Source organism: Triturus cristatus, chromosome 5_2, assembly GCF_964204655.1.
Source record: "Triturus cristatus chromosome 5_2, aTriCri1.1, whole genome shotgun sequence".
Classification (NCBI taxonomy): Eukaryota; Metazoa; Chordata; class Amphibia; order Caudata; family Salamandridae; genus Triturus; species Triturus cristatus.
Window position 1 is genome coordinate 755,686,518 of NC_140588.1, and position 13,895 is coordinate 755,700,412.

At 48.7% G+C, this 13,895-nt stretch overlaps 1 protein-coding gene across 3 annotated transcripts in view; it reads right to left on the reverse strand.

Annotated features, from left to right (window-relative positions):
• LRCH2 (leucine rich repeats and calponin homology domain containing 2) overlaps positions 1–13,895 on the reverse strand; it is a 1,103,616-nt gene that overhangs the window by 95,606 nt on the left and 994,115 nt on the right. The gene's annotated exons all lie outside the window — the stretch shown is intronic.

Below are 13,895 nucleotides of genomic sequence, written 5' to 3' on the forward strand. Positions count from 1 at the left end.
AAATGTTTTCCTCGAGAGTCCACCATGAAGCAGCCTCACTCATTGACATAGTGACTGTGATCATGTCCTCGAAAGACCCTTCCACATGGTGCCACTGTAGGTCCAGTAGTTCCTGAAGAGGGCGCATTTGTAACCTGCAGTGAGGAATCAGAGGAATGCAGGACGAAATGGACCCTAGAAGGGACTTGTAGAGACAAACTGAAAGTGACCTTCTTTTTTGAAGTAGATGGGCCATTGACATCAAAATGGAAATTTGGCTTTCTTTGAAGGGCACAAATTAGTTTTTTACCTGTTGAGGGTAAGACCCAGACTTTTGAACAGCTGTGTACAAGCAGCCACTGACCTCTCAGCTGCAGTTTAGGTAACAGCCTTTAGCAACCAGTCATCCAGGTAAGGCAAAACCTGGTGCTGTTGTTTCCTTAGGAAAGCCGCTATCAAATCCAGTATCTTTGTAAAGATCCTTGGTGCCGTTCTGAGGCCGAAGGGAAGAACCCTGAATTAAAAGTGGCTCTTGGCTACTGTGAAACGGATGTATGGGAACATGAAAATATGCGTCCTCTAGATCCAAAGTGGCCATGAAATGTCCTGAATTTAAAAGTCGAAGTATGTCCTGTAAGGTGACAATCCGAAACGACTGTTTGATGAGATAGTTGTTGAGCTCCCTCAGATCTAGAATAGGGCGCCACTTTTCTACAGTCTTTCGAACTAGAAAGAACTGGGAATAGAAACCCTCTCTTCTTTGCGAGACAGGGACCGGCTCTAAAGCCCCCTTCTGCAGCATCTATTGGACCTCTAAGCGCAGGGGACGAAGACGTTTTGTTATGTTGGCGCGAGGGTGTTGGTTGGAGGATGATGGACAAATTCCAACGTGTGACCAAATTGGATTATATTGAGAACCCAACGATCTTATGTTATTCGTTGCCATTCTTGGAAGTAACGTGAAATCCTACCCCCAACAGGTGTTGAATGAGGGGTAGGAATAGTAGCCCGAGCCAGCAGGCCGCTATTGGCACCGAGAAAACTCCTTCCCCTTGCGCCCCCTCTTCCTCTGATGATCTTGAATTTGACAAGGACTGTCCTTGCCGCTGGTTATATTGCAGGTGGTAAGATTGCGAGGCCGGCGTATACGAGGAGTACAGATATTGCTGGTAACCTTCTCTGTAGAGGGAAGACCTCTGCCCCTTGCGCCATGAAAAGGGACTTTTCGGTACTGGAGTGTCCCTAATGATCTTGCTGTGTCCGTATCTTTTTTAATGTCCTGAAACGCATCGTCTATGTGCTTCCCAAAGAGCGCCTCCCCATCAAAGGGGAGGACCAGAATCTTATTCTGAACCTCAGGCCTAAATGAGGTCGCTCTAAGCCATCCCTGGCGACGAAGGACTGCCGCTCCAGCCAGGGAACGGAACGCAGTTGTTGCAATGTCCATTGCGCAATCATCACTTCTGAGGAGGCCCTCTCCCCTTCCTGGAGAATGTTTTTCGCTTCGGCCCTGCTGTCATCAGGCAACTTTTCAAGGTAGGGAGAGAGGTCAAACCACATCTGGCAGTCTTAGCACCCCAAGATGGCTAAAGCATTATCCGCTTTCATAAGAAGGCTTGACATTGAAGAAAACCTTTTGCCAGCATTGTCCAGGCATCTGCCTTCCTTGTCTGGAGGTGTTGTTAGAGGAGCCGCTGAATTTTTAGACTTTCTCTGTGTCGCCTGCAATATCACTGAGTCCGGTTTAGGCTGACTCACAAGGCATGCTGGGTTATCCTCTGGGGCTTTATACATTTTCTCTAAACGAGGAAGCGCCGGAATCACTGTAGCTGGAGTCTTCATAACCTTGAGCCTCTCTTCCCAAACATGACCAACAATAGGAATTGATCTCACAGATTTCTTAAAGGGATCTTTGAAATCGTATAGGAAGCACTCAGACTGGAGTGAAGGCATAGGAAGCTCAAATCTTTCTGCTGCCCTCTCCAACAAATTATGGAAACCGCCCACATCTCCAGGCGGAGAATCCACTGGCACCGGTGAAGGTGAAGCAGGAGTAGGGATAATATACTCATTCCATTCCCTGTCCGGATCCGGGGGAATTGTATTTTCCTGGTTGTCATCAGAGGTATCTTCCTGAAGAACAAGTTACTTACCTTCGGTAACGCTTTTTCTGGTGGATACAGTATCTGCCTGTGGATTCCTCACCTTGTGAATATACCCTGCGCCAGCATTCCACGGAACTTTTCTTACTCAGCACTCCACGTCGACGTGGGCGACGTCATAATGCATCGGCTCCGCTCGCGACTCCGTACGACGTCACCGGAGCCATAAGAAGCCCACGTCGGCGTGATGACGTCAGTTCCACCCATTTTTTCCGAGCCTTCGAGGCGAACAGGCGAACCAACGACAACTCCAAGTATACACAGTATACATTATACCAACACATATACATAGCATACAAAGAAAATGAATGCTAAATAAACAAGCATTTCCTACAAATGTACAAGAAAGTATACAAACATTTCAAACAAGACCTATTTCGTGGTATACAAAGGTGGACAACGGGGAGGCGGGTGGGCCAGTGAGGAATCCACAGGCAGATACTGTATCCACCAGAAAAAGCGTTACCGAAGGTAAGTAACTTGTTCTTCTGATGGATACATCTGCCGGTGGATTCCTCACCTTGTGAATAGATTCCCACAGCAGTCCCCACTCCCGGAGGAGGGTGTCCACCTTCCTATACCAGAAAGTCTTGCAACACAGAGCGCGCGAAGTGGCCCTCCCTCCTCATCTCTGAGTCCAAGCAATAATGCTTTGAGAAAGTATGGAGGGAGGCCCAAGTCGCGGCCTTACAAATATCTGCCACAGGAACACCCCGGGCCAAAGCAGATGTAGATGACTTAGCCCTAGTCGAATGAGCTCTAATGCCCTCAGGAGGAGTCTTACCAGCCAGGGCGTAGCAGATCTTGATGGTAAGGATGATCCATCTCAATAGCGTGCGCTTGTGCACCGCTTTACCCTTGGAATGACCAATGTAGCCAATGAAGAGTTGATCATCCAGACGAAAGTCTTTAGTTCTGTCCAGATAGAAACTCACAGCCCTCTTCGGGTCCAGGCGATGGAGTCTTTCCTCCTCTTTGGAAGGATGTGGAGGAGGATAAAAAACAGGGAGAGTAACAGACTGCCCCAAATGGAACGGAGAAACAACTTTTGGCAGGAAACCAGCCCTGGTCCTGAGTACCATCCTTTCAGCATGTAATGTAAGAAAAGGGGGTTTAGAACTAAGAGCTTGGAGCTCACTCACCCTCCTTGCCGAGGTTATGGCCACAAGAAAGACCACCTTAAAGGACAACAGCCTCAAAGGACAGCTATGTAGAGGCTCAAATGGGGACCCCATTAGAAAGGTTAAAACAAGATTAAGGTCCCACTGAGGCATTACAAAAGGAGTGGGAGGAAACATGTTCGTAAGGCCCTTGATAAACCTCAGTACAACCGGAGATTTAAATAATGACGGTTGATCAGGTAGACATAGAAAAGCCGATAAGGCCGAAAGATAGCCCTTGACCGTGGCCACAGCACAGCCCTGCTGAGCCAAGGAAAGGGCAAACTGGAGCACCTCCGAAAGATATGCTTTTAAAGGGTCAATGGATCTCTCTCCACACCATTTAACAAACTTGGACCACCTGTAGGAGTAAATGGACTTGGTGGAGTGTCGCCTGGCCGATAAAATAACGTCCACCACATCAGGTGGGAGAGAGAAAGAACTCAGGTTGCCCCGTTCAATCTCCAGGCATGAAGGTGTAAGCTCTGGAGGTGTGGGTGTAGAACCCGCCCCTCCGACTGCGAGAGGAGGTCTGCCCTCAGAGGGAGACGGAGCGGAGGGCACGAGGGGAGGTGGAGAAGATCTGTGTACCACACCCTTCTTGGCCAGTCCGGGGCGACCAAAATGACTTGGGCCCGGTCTTGGCGAATCTTCCTCAGAACCCGAGGAATCAAGGGTACGGGAGGAAACGCGTAAAGGAGTCGTGAGCCCCAACTCAACTGAAACGCGTCCCAACACCCCCTGCATCGGAAACTGGAGACTGCAAAACGACGGGCAGTGCGCGTTCTCACGGGTGGCAGACAGGTCCACCCGAGGGGTCCCCCACGTCCGAAAGACGTGACAAACTACCTCCGGATGGAGCCTCCACTCGTGGTCGGCAGAGAACTGCCGACTGAGACTGTCCGCACGCACGTTCAGCACCCCGGCAAGATGATTTGCCACCAGACAAATCTGATGGTCCTGAGCCCAGGACCAGAGACGCAGAGCCTCTCTGCAGAGACAACGCGACCCCACTCCTCCCTGCTTGTTGACATACCACATCGCGGTAGTGTTGTCCGTCAGGACTTGAACAGACTGACCGCGAAAGGAAGGGAGGAAGGCCTTGAGTGCCAAACGAATCGCCCGTAATTCCAGAAGGTTGATGTGAAGCAACCTCTCCTCTGGAGACCAAAGACCCTTGATCTCCAGATCCCCCAGATGAGCACCCCACCCTAGAGTGGATGCATCCGTAATCACTGTGGCCACTGACGGAGTCAGATGAAAGGGCTTTCCTTGGGACAGATTGCCCTTCACGCTCCACCAAGATAGATCCGCTGCAGCTTCTCGGGAGATCCTGATCGACTCCCTGAGATCTCCATTGTGCTGATACCACTGCCTGTGGAGGCACCACTGGAGCGCCCTCATGTGCCAGCGTGCATGGTTAACCAACAGAATGCAGGAGGCGAACAGACCGAGCAGGCGAAGGACCTTCAGAACCGGAACAACCGCTCCATTGTGGAATAAAGGGGCCATTTCCTGAATGTCGAGAATCCTTTGAGGAGGAGGGAATGCCCGACACACAGTAGTGTCCAGTACCGCCCCTATGAACAGGCTGCGTTGAGAGGGCACCAGGTGAGATTTGGGCACATTGATCGAGAAACCCAAGTCGAATAACAGCTGAGATGTTACCTGCAGATGATGTTGCACCATCTCTGGGGACTCTGCCTTCAGAAGCCAGTCGTCCAGGTAGGGAAAACCGGAATCCCCGACCTCCTGAGATGAGCAGCCACCACTGCCATCACCTTTGTGAAGACTCGAGGTGCGGTAGTAAGACCAAACGGAAGGACCACTAACTGGTAATGTTGCGACCCAACCGTAAAACGGAGATACTTCCTGTGCGACTTCAGGATTGGGACATGAAAGTATGCATCCTGCAAGTCGAGCGACACCATCCAGTCTCCTTGCTGCAACGCTTGAAGAACCTGCGCAAGGGTCAGCATCTTGAATTTCTCCTGTTTCAGCTAAAGTTCAAGATTCTGAGATCCAGAATCGGACGCAGCTGCCGTCCTTTTTGGGAATCAGAAAATACCGGGAGTAGCACCCCTGACCCCTTTCCTGCTCCGGAACCACTTCTATTGCACCCTTCTGAAGCAAGGCTAGAACCTCTTTCTGCAGGAGAAGCAGATGATCTTCCGAGCAATAACCTTGGCAAGGAGGGTAAGGGGAAGGAAACTCCCGAAAGGGAAGGGCGTACCCAGTCTCTACGAGGTTCAAAACCCAAAGGTCTGTTGTAATAGATTTCCAACCCCGTAGAAAGTAGGACACCCGACCCCCCACAGGACTTACATGATCCGGGATGGGGGATCTAGGGCTGCTTCCCTGAAGCCTCATTGGGAGCAGGAGGAGGACGAAGAAGAGGGGTTGTGACCAGAACCTCTCCAATCCCTCTGCTTCCCTCTATAGGACCTATAGAGGGGATTCTGTTGTTGCTGCTGCTGCTGCTGCTGCTGCTGCTGCTGAGGCTGTCGGAAGGAGCGAAAGGATGATCTTCCGAAACCCCTAAACTTCCGAAAAGCTGAACCCCTAGAAGGTGCCCGTAGACCCAAGGACTTTGCCGTCAATCTGCTGTCCTTAAATCGTTGAAGGGCAGAATCTGCCTTCTCCCCAAACAGCTTCTGTCCATCAAATGGCAGATCCACCAATGTGGCCTGAACATCCGCCGAGAATCCAGAGGAACGGAGCCACGCCTGTCTCCTCGCGGCTATAGATGACCCCATAATTCTTGCCACCGAGTCCGCCGTATCCAGCCCTGACTGGATCACCTGCATGGCAGCTGCCTGAGTGTCCGCAACTACCTCCAAGAAGGACGACTTATCACCCTCAGGCAATTTAGGGGCTAAAGATTTAATAGAGTCCATCAAAGCATGTACATAACGCCCCAGCAGACATGTGGCATTAGATGACTTCAGTGCCATACTTCCTGAAGAGAAGGACTTTTTAGCCGCCTGATCAACTTTCTTGGACTCCCTATCTGCTGGAGACTGAGGGAATGCACCCGAAGCATGTTTCGAACAAGAAGCCTGCACAACCAGGCTCTCCGGAGATGGATGTGTAGACAAAAAATCAGGATCCCCAGGAGCAACCCTGTACCTTCTTGCCACCTGTCTGGAAACCGCCGGAGAAGAAAGAGGTTTCCTCCACACCTCCAACACCGGTTCCAAGATGGCCTCATTGAAAGGCAACAAAGGCTCCGAAGTTGACGTCGGAGAGTGCAACACCTCCGTAAGCAAGTTAGACTTGTACTCCACAGAGGGCAGCTGCAGATCTAACAATTCTGCTGCTTTCTTAATCACCACATGGTAGGGTGCCAATTCCTGTGGAGGAGAAGATCTTGCAGAAGTATGCTCCCACTCTGGGGTGGTATCCAAACCACTTGCTTCTTCTATCCCCTCAAACTCATCCGAAGAAGAGTCGACTTCACCTTCTTCCACCTCTGCTCTATACCTTCCTTCCTCCAATACCCTCTGGGCCTCCCTCCTTTATCGAATCCGGGGAGCCAGCGACGTCGTACGCGGCGTCGGTGGAGCCAGAGGTACCGGAGTCGGAGAAGCCACAGGAGTCGGCGGCGACCGACGCGGCGCCGACGGCGTCGGCGTCGAAGAAGGCTCCGAACCAGGATGATCCATCTGCAGCCTCGACGGATCCCCAATCGGCGCCGGAAACTGCCACGAAGCCGCCATCGGCATAAAGGGCAAAAAGGGGGCCTGAGCATACTGCTGCGGCACCCCAAGCGTATATGCCATTGGACCCACGGGACCAGTTGGTGCTCCGGATGGGAAGGCCGCCCTATTAAATATACCATACATGGCATTCAGAAAATGTGATGAATCGGTACCTGGAGCCGGGTAATTGCGGATAAGGAATAGACCTGTATCCCTTTGTGGAGTCTCCGGCGTCGGCTCCGCAGTGTCTTCCACCGGAGCCGCAGATTCATCAGGCACCGGAGCAGGCTCTTCCTGTTCTTGCTCATCCATAGAGACCTCCGACTCCACTCGAACCGGAGTCGACGCCTTCGACGGAGCCGGTGACTGCGCCGGGGACTGCGCCGAAGAATGCACTGGAGCCCGCTTCGGCGAAGGAGACCCTCTCGGAGACCTCGAAGGAGAAGGAGACAAGTCCTTGCCTCGGCGCCGACGGGACGAAGTCGACCTCGATTTCCTGCTCTTCGAGGACCGACGTCGAGAAGAATGCTTTCTCTTTTTATGATGCTTCTTCGACTTCGACGACCTCGAAGTCGACGACTCCCGCCTCGACTTCTCCTTCTTTCTTCCTCTCTTCTCCTCACCGATCTTCTTCATAAAGAGTTTAGTCTTCCTCTCCTTCAGTGCTTTAGGATTCATTCTCCTACAACACGCACAGTCTTCCATATCGTGGTCCGAAGAAAGGCACCACAAGCAGTCCTGATGCGGATCAGTCATAGACATTAGACCTCCACACTCCCTACAGGGCTTAAAGCCCGACTTCCTCGTCGAAGACATATCAATTTTTCAACAGTAACACGGTCAAACTACAAAGTAGTCAGAGAGCACTGGAAAAAAACCATTGCGCGTCGACGGCGCGGAAAAAAGGGAACTGACGTCATCACGCCGACGTGGGCTTCTTATGGCTCCGGTGACGTCGTACGGAGTCGCGAGCGGAGCCGATGCATTATGACGTCGCCCACGTCGACGTGGAGTGCTGGGAAAGAAAAGTTCCGTGGAATGCTGGCGCAGGGGATATTCACAAGGTGAGGAATCCACCGGCAGATGTATCCATCAGAATAATCAAAGTCAACGGCGGCAGATCCACAAGTATTTGCAGTGGTGGTGGCAGCCAAGGGGTGGAAGGCCCTGCTGGTGGAACAGCCGGAGTTGAAACCTGCTCCTGAGCCGGAGATGTAGTTGGAAATCTCCTTTTATATTCTGAGAGCATGAGCTGTAGGTTCGAAATCAAGGAGGATGGCATACAAACCATCTCCTCTTGGTAACCTCCATGATAGTCCTGAGGAGGATCAAATTCCTGCTCTTCATACCCATCTTCTGAATCTAGGTCATGGCACTTCACGTGCAGTTCAGAAGGGCTATGAGGGTACCCATATGGACCTTCATCCTCCGAATACTCCTCTTCCAGAAGGTGAGTAGGCAGCAGAGGTGTCACCTTGCTAAGAGAAGTGAGATCTGGAGTAATGTGACATTTCCTGATGATTACCTTGGAAATTTGTACCGTAGACGATGTTGTCGACTGTGTTGTCGACGGTGTAGATATCGCCATCGTCGGTACCGTCACCGATACCGTCGTCATCACAGTCGAAACAGTCGCCGTCGACATAGTCACCGTCGTCACCACGGCCGTCGTCTTCCTCGTCGACGACGAAAACTTTGCCATCACCGTTGCATCCATCGTCACCAGCATCGACGATGGAAACTGCATCGCCATCAAAGAAAGTAAGGAAACTCTCGTCGCCGATCCCGTTGCCGGAGTAGGACAAGACTGTACCTTTTTGCTGCGCGTCGACGAAGACGAGGACGGTTTCTTCGCCAACGGTGTCGTCGACAGCGTAGTCGTCGGTGGAATCTTCTTAGTATGTTTTCCCTAATACGGTACAGAGGAGGGCTTTTTATAATCCTTTTTCCTGTCAGGAGGAGAAGATGGAGGAACAGAACTTGACTTCCTCACTGCAAAATCACCTTTAGGTGAGGAGATTTGCTTGGACTCTGCCAGTCAGACCTATGAGAGGTCTTTTTAGAGGCTTAACCAGGTTGGTCTTCAGAAGAAGAGGGGTCAGATCTCGACCTCTTCAGGGATCTCTTGGAAGAGGAAGCTGATGAGGCTTCATCACTATCATCACTGGATAAAGGATCCCTCCTGGATTTCAGCTTTTGGAGCCAGGTCAGAAGACGTCCCTCAAGGTTTTTGTGGAAAAAGTACGGCAAACCTTGCAATCTTTAGCCTTGTGATCTGGATAGAGGCAATAGATGCAGTCCTTGTGAGGGCCGTCTATGTAAAGCCTTTTTTTAGAGCAGGTGGAAAAGGCTCTAAAAAGGCCTTTCTTCACCTTGTCAGAAATGTTGACACGAAGCTGAAGAAGCTATTAAAGAAATCAGTTGAAAAAACACTAGGAGTAAGGTATTAAGGAAAAACCTGAGCAGTGGAGGCTCCCTAGCACAACGTGCGGTTGAAAATCTGATGGTCTGAGGCTCTCTCAGGAGAGTTCTAGAGGGTGAGGCTGAACTGATTGGTTGCTGATTTTATTTAGTATCTTTTACAAAAAGAGGTGGATATGTTACAAAACTAGATTGGGCCTAAGCCTAGTTTCTAACCGTAATGGATTGTATTGCTATTTTTTATATATACCCAGACTCCCATCTCGACAACGGGGAATGATTCAAGCATGGGAATCTATGAAAGTTCCAATACTGGAGTAATAAAAGCATCCCACAGACAGTAAGAAAACGTCAAATAAGAAAGAGATATGACATGTGAAGAGATTAGATAGACAAATGGAGATCCTGGAAGAGCTGTGACGCTGGGACTAAGATAAGGAGCTGGAATTTAAACTGGGAATAGGGGGTTGTTAGACCTGGCACCTTGGCGTGGGTCTCCCTTCCATTTTTTGCTGTTACCTCATGTGTTTTTGCTGGTGTTAGGTGCTTTAGGCACTGTGCCACTGCTGTCCAGTGCCACAGTGCAAGTGCTCCCTATTGTAAATTGATGTATGAATTAGTGATTCCATGATTGGTTGGTTTGGTTTACCTGTCAGACCCTAGTACAGTGCACCAGGAGTGCCCAGGGCTTGTAAATCCAAATGCTGCTGGTGGGCTTGCAGCACTGGTTGTGCCACCCACAGAAGCCGCCTGTAAAAGTGTGTTTAAGGCCTGCCACTGCTGAACCTGCGTGCAGTCTGGTACTGTCATGCTGACTGGGAAAGTGCACCCACTTGCCAGTCCCTAAACCTTACCTTTTCTTCATATCAGACACCCCTATGGTAGGCCCAAGGGCAGGGTACATTGTAAGTATAAGATAGAACATGCCCTGGTGTGTGTGGCATGTTCTAATAGTGAATTACATCCATTTTCGAGTTTCACTATTGCAAGGCTACCTGTTCTCCATAGGCCAGAATGGGCAGTTTGATGATTACATCTTATAATCCTAACTGACTCAGGGATCATGGTAGAAATTCGAATTTAGTATGCCTGAACTCAGAATGATAAAATACATCTTTTAGTGAAGTTGGTTTTAACATTCTGTTTGAAAATACCACTTTTAGAAAGTAGGTATTTTCTTGTCTAACCATTCAAACCTGCCTCTGCTAGGCTGTGTATTCCTTGTCTGGAGTTTGAGTGACAAGGATGGGGGATTCTAGGAGACAGGGTGAGTCAGACCAGTGGTGAATAGAGAGATCTGCATCTAGATGGGAGGGAGGAGTTGCACCTGGGATCTGAATAGGGCTGTGCCTTCCCTCCACAATGCTGGCTCCACCTCCTGTGGTGCATCAGATGTCTCTGCCCTGCACTCAAAGGAAAGAAGGAGTCATGTAAACAAAGTGCTCCAGGACTGACCAGAACTCGTTTGGACTAGGCAAAGGCCTCTCTGCCTTCAGAGAACAAAGAGAAACTTGGTATAAATATTGGGACCTAAACCCAAGAACATTAGATCACTTTGGGAAACAAGAAGAAACCTTTGCTGAGGAGTTGAATTAGAAGAAACTGAGGAGAGACTATCCCTAAGCTGAAGTGCTGCTTTGGGGATTGGCCTGGACTGCCAAAGAAAGGAGAAAGGACTTTGTGTGCATTTTCATTCAACTTATGTAAGGATTTCCAAGAGCTTGGAAAAGAGCTTGCCTCCTGTTCAAGTCTCAGGGTCAACAGACGTCAACCACCAACCCCCCTTAGAGTTTTTTGGAAATGTCTGCTGGTGTTTTGGGCCTTCGGAGGGACTGCGTGTTGCAAGGAGCCACAAGCGCGACTCACAAAGAAGAACCATGTCGCCGTCGCAGCCGTCGCATCACTGAACAAGGGTGTCACCGCTGTAGCTGTCGCATTGCACTGCACCACGAGAAGCTTCCTGCAACACCGAAGAAGCGTGTCGCCATCGCAGCCGTCGCATCACTGAACAAGGATGTCACCACTGTAGCTGTCGCATTGCACCGCATCAAGAACAGCGCCTCGCAACCACGGAGAAGCGTGCCGCCGTTGGAGCTGCTGCCGTCGCATCACTGAACAAGGGTGTCAACGCTGTAGCTGTCACATCGAGCGGAAGCGTCTTCCATCGTCGGAGAAGAGTGTCGCCGCCAAAGCCGCTGTCGTTGCATCACTGGACAAGGGTGTCGTCGCTGCAGCTGACGAATCGAGTCGAGTCTTCTCGCAACATCGGTGAAACGTGCCGCTTCAGTAAAATCTTCACATCTTTATTTCTTTGCACCGAACTACCATCGTTGCAACACTTTTGTTGCCCTGCGTGTAGCATCTAAAGGTACATTGACTCAAAGTGTCGCATTTAAGATCTAAAGAGAACTAAGCTAAATTCTACCATTTTTAAAGTAACAGAATTGTGGATTTTTGTCGTTATGGTCTTGTGTTAAATCTATATAAAGAATACTTATTTTTTATATAAAACCTGTGTGGTGTCCATCTGTAGTGTTGTCACTTGATTACTGTATGTGTTCACTAATGCTTTACACACTGCCTCCGAGATAAGCCTGTCTGCTCGTGCCAAGCTACCAAGGGGGTGAGCAGGGGTTATTTTAGGAGTGTACCCCCTTACCCTGACTAGAGGCAAGGGTCCCCATTTGTCACAAGTGCATACCTGTGCCAACTAGAGACCCCTAAATCTAAAAGGGGTACTCTTGCTAACTAAAGTGATAAATTAGGGTTTCGCAATAGAGCACAGTTTTGCTATGGTGAAATGTATAGTAGTAAGAAGAAAACCAGACTCAAAAGTTTGCTGTGGTTCTAAATGTATATACAGACTGGATAATGCCTTTTTGTTCGTACAAAATACCAATAAGGATATTTAAAACACTCTGTGCTACCAACGAAATGTGCAGGATGGTAGACAGCAGTAATTCAGTGGTCCTTGTCCTCCTTAACTTATCTGGAGCCTTTGACATGGTGAATCACCACACTCTACTTTCTAGATTATCTTCAATAGGTGTTGGTGGTCTCGTGTCAAAATGGCTAAAATCATATCTACAAGTTTGCTGCCAGGTAGTGGCCACGCCCCCTTTCTGCTCTAAATTCAGAACAACTCAAAATGGCGTCCTACAGGGATTTACTCAGGCAAATTTTGTTTAATGTCTATATTAAGGCATTAATCTTGTTAATTAAAACCTATAAGATCAAGGTTATTAACTAGGCAGACAATACTCAACTGATTCTCTCACTTAACAACAATCAGTTGGATTTGATCAGTACCTTTTAGGCATGCATACTAGACCTTTCCAATTGGATGAGTGTAAATTCCCTGAACTTAAACAGAGGTCAAACTGAGCTCCTCTGCTCTGTGACCTCTAATATTTGGCCTTTGTCCACAGATACCCCTCTTGGCGCCTTGGAGAAGGCCCAAAATCTTATAATAATGCTGCACGAGAATCTCTCACTTGAAAAGCATGTGATTGGAGTAGCAGGGTTCTGTTACACTCTTCTTCGGGGGCTCAGGAAACTGTTCCCAATGCTTTGTACACAAGCAAGATCTCAAATTGCCAGATGTGTAGGGCTCAGTAGGCTGAGCTACTTTAATGCCCTTCTTCCTGGAGCCCCCAATTATTTGATTAGGAAATGGAATGAGTTCACGTAGCTCCAGCCAGCCAAACTAACATAAAATAGACCTCAGATATCTTTTGTCTACTGTGCTCTTAGAGATCTTCACTGGCTACCCATCGAACGGAGGATTATTTTTTAAATCACTCTGTATTGTAATCAAAGCTCTCCAAAATAAGGGCCCAAAGCTACTACAGAAATGCACTCCAGGAAGGCAGTTGCTCTCTGCTACACTTAACCTGGTCCAATAACAGAGATTTAGCAAGGTGTGTCAAGAAGGACATGCCCTCAGTATTAAAGCTGCACAGATGTGGAATAATTTTTTTCTTCTAATACGTATCTAGGAAAAGTTTTAAAACAAAATCTGGCTTTTTAAACTAATTTATAATGTATGTCTTTGTTTTTTTTAAAGCTGCATACAGCATAAATGAGACGTGATTAATTGTGGTTTTGACCTCCATATGCATTATCTTGAAGATTGGACTGTGTATCTGTATTTGTATATTGGAAATGTTTTATGCATGTTTGCTTTTATGGCCATACAAGCCGAAATAAAGCTTAAATAAAGATAAAGATAAAGAATAAGTTACCATCTCAAGTATGATCTCATACTGACTTCCTTAACTTAAAGAAAGCTCTTAAAACTTGGCTCTTCCCTAGATAACACTGGGAGGACACTTAGAGTTATGTTGTTGACTCCTTTTTCCTTTGTTTCTGGCTTTTTGATGATTTTAGCAACATTAGCGCAGGATACCATTCTGGTCACAATGCGCTCTACAAATAACCCATACAAATACTTCAAGCGTGGCAACATACAG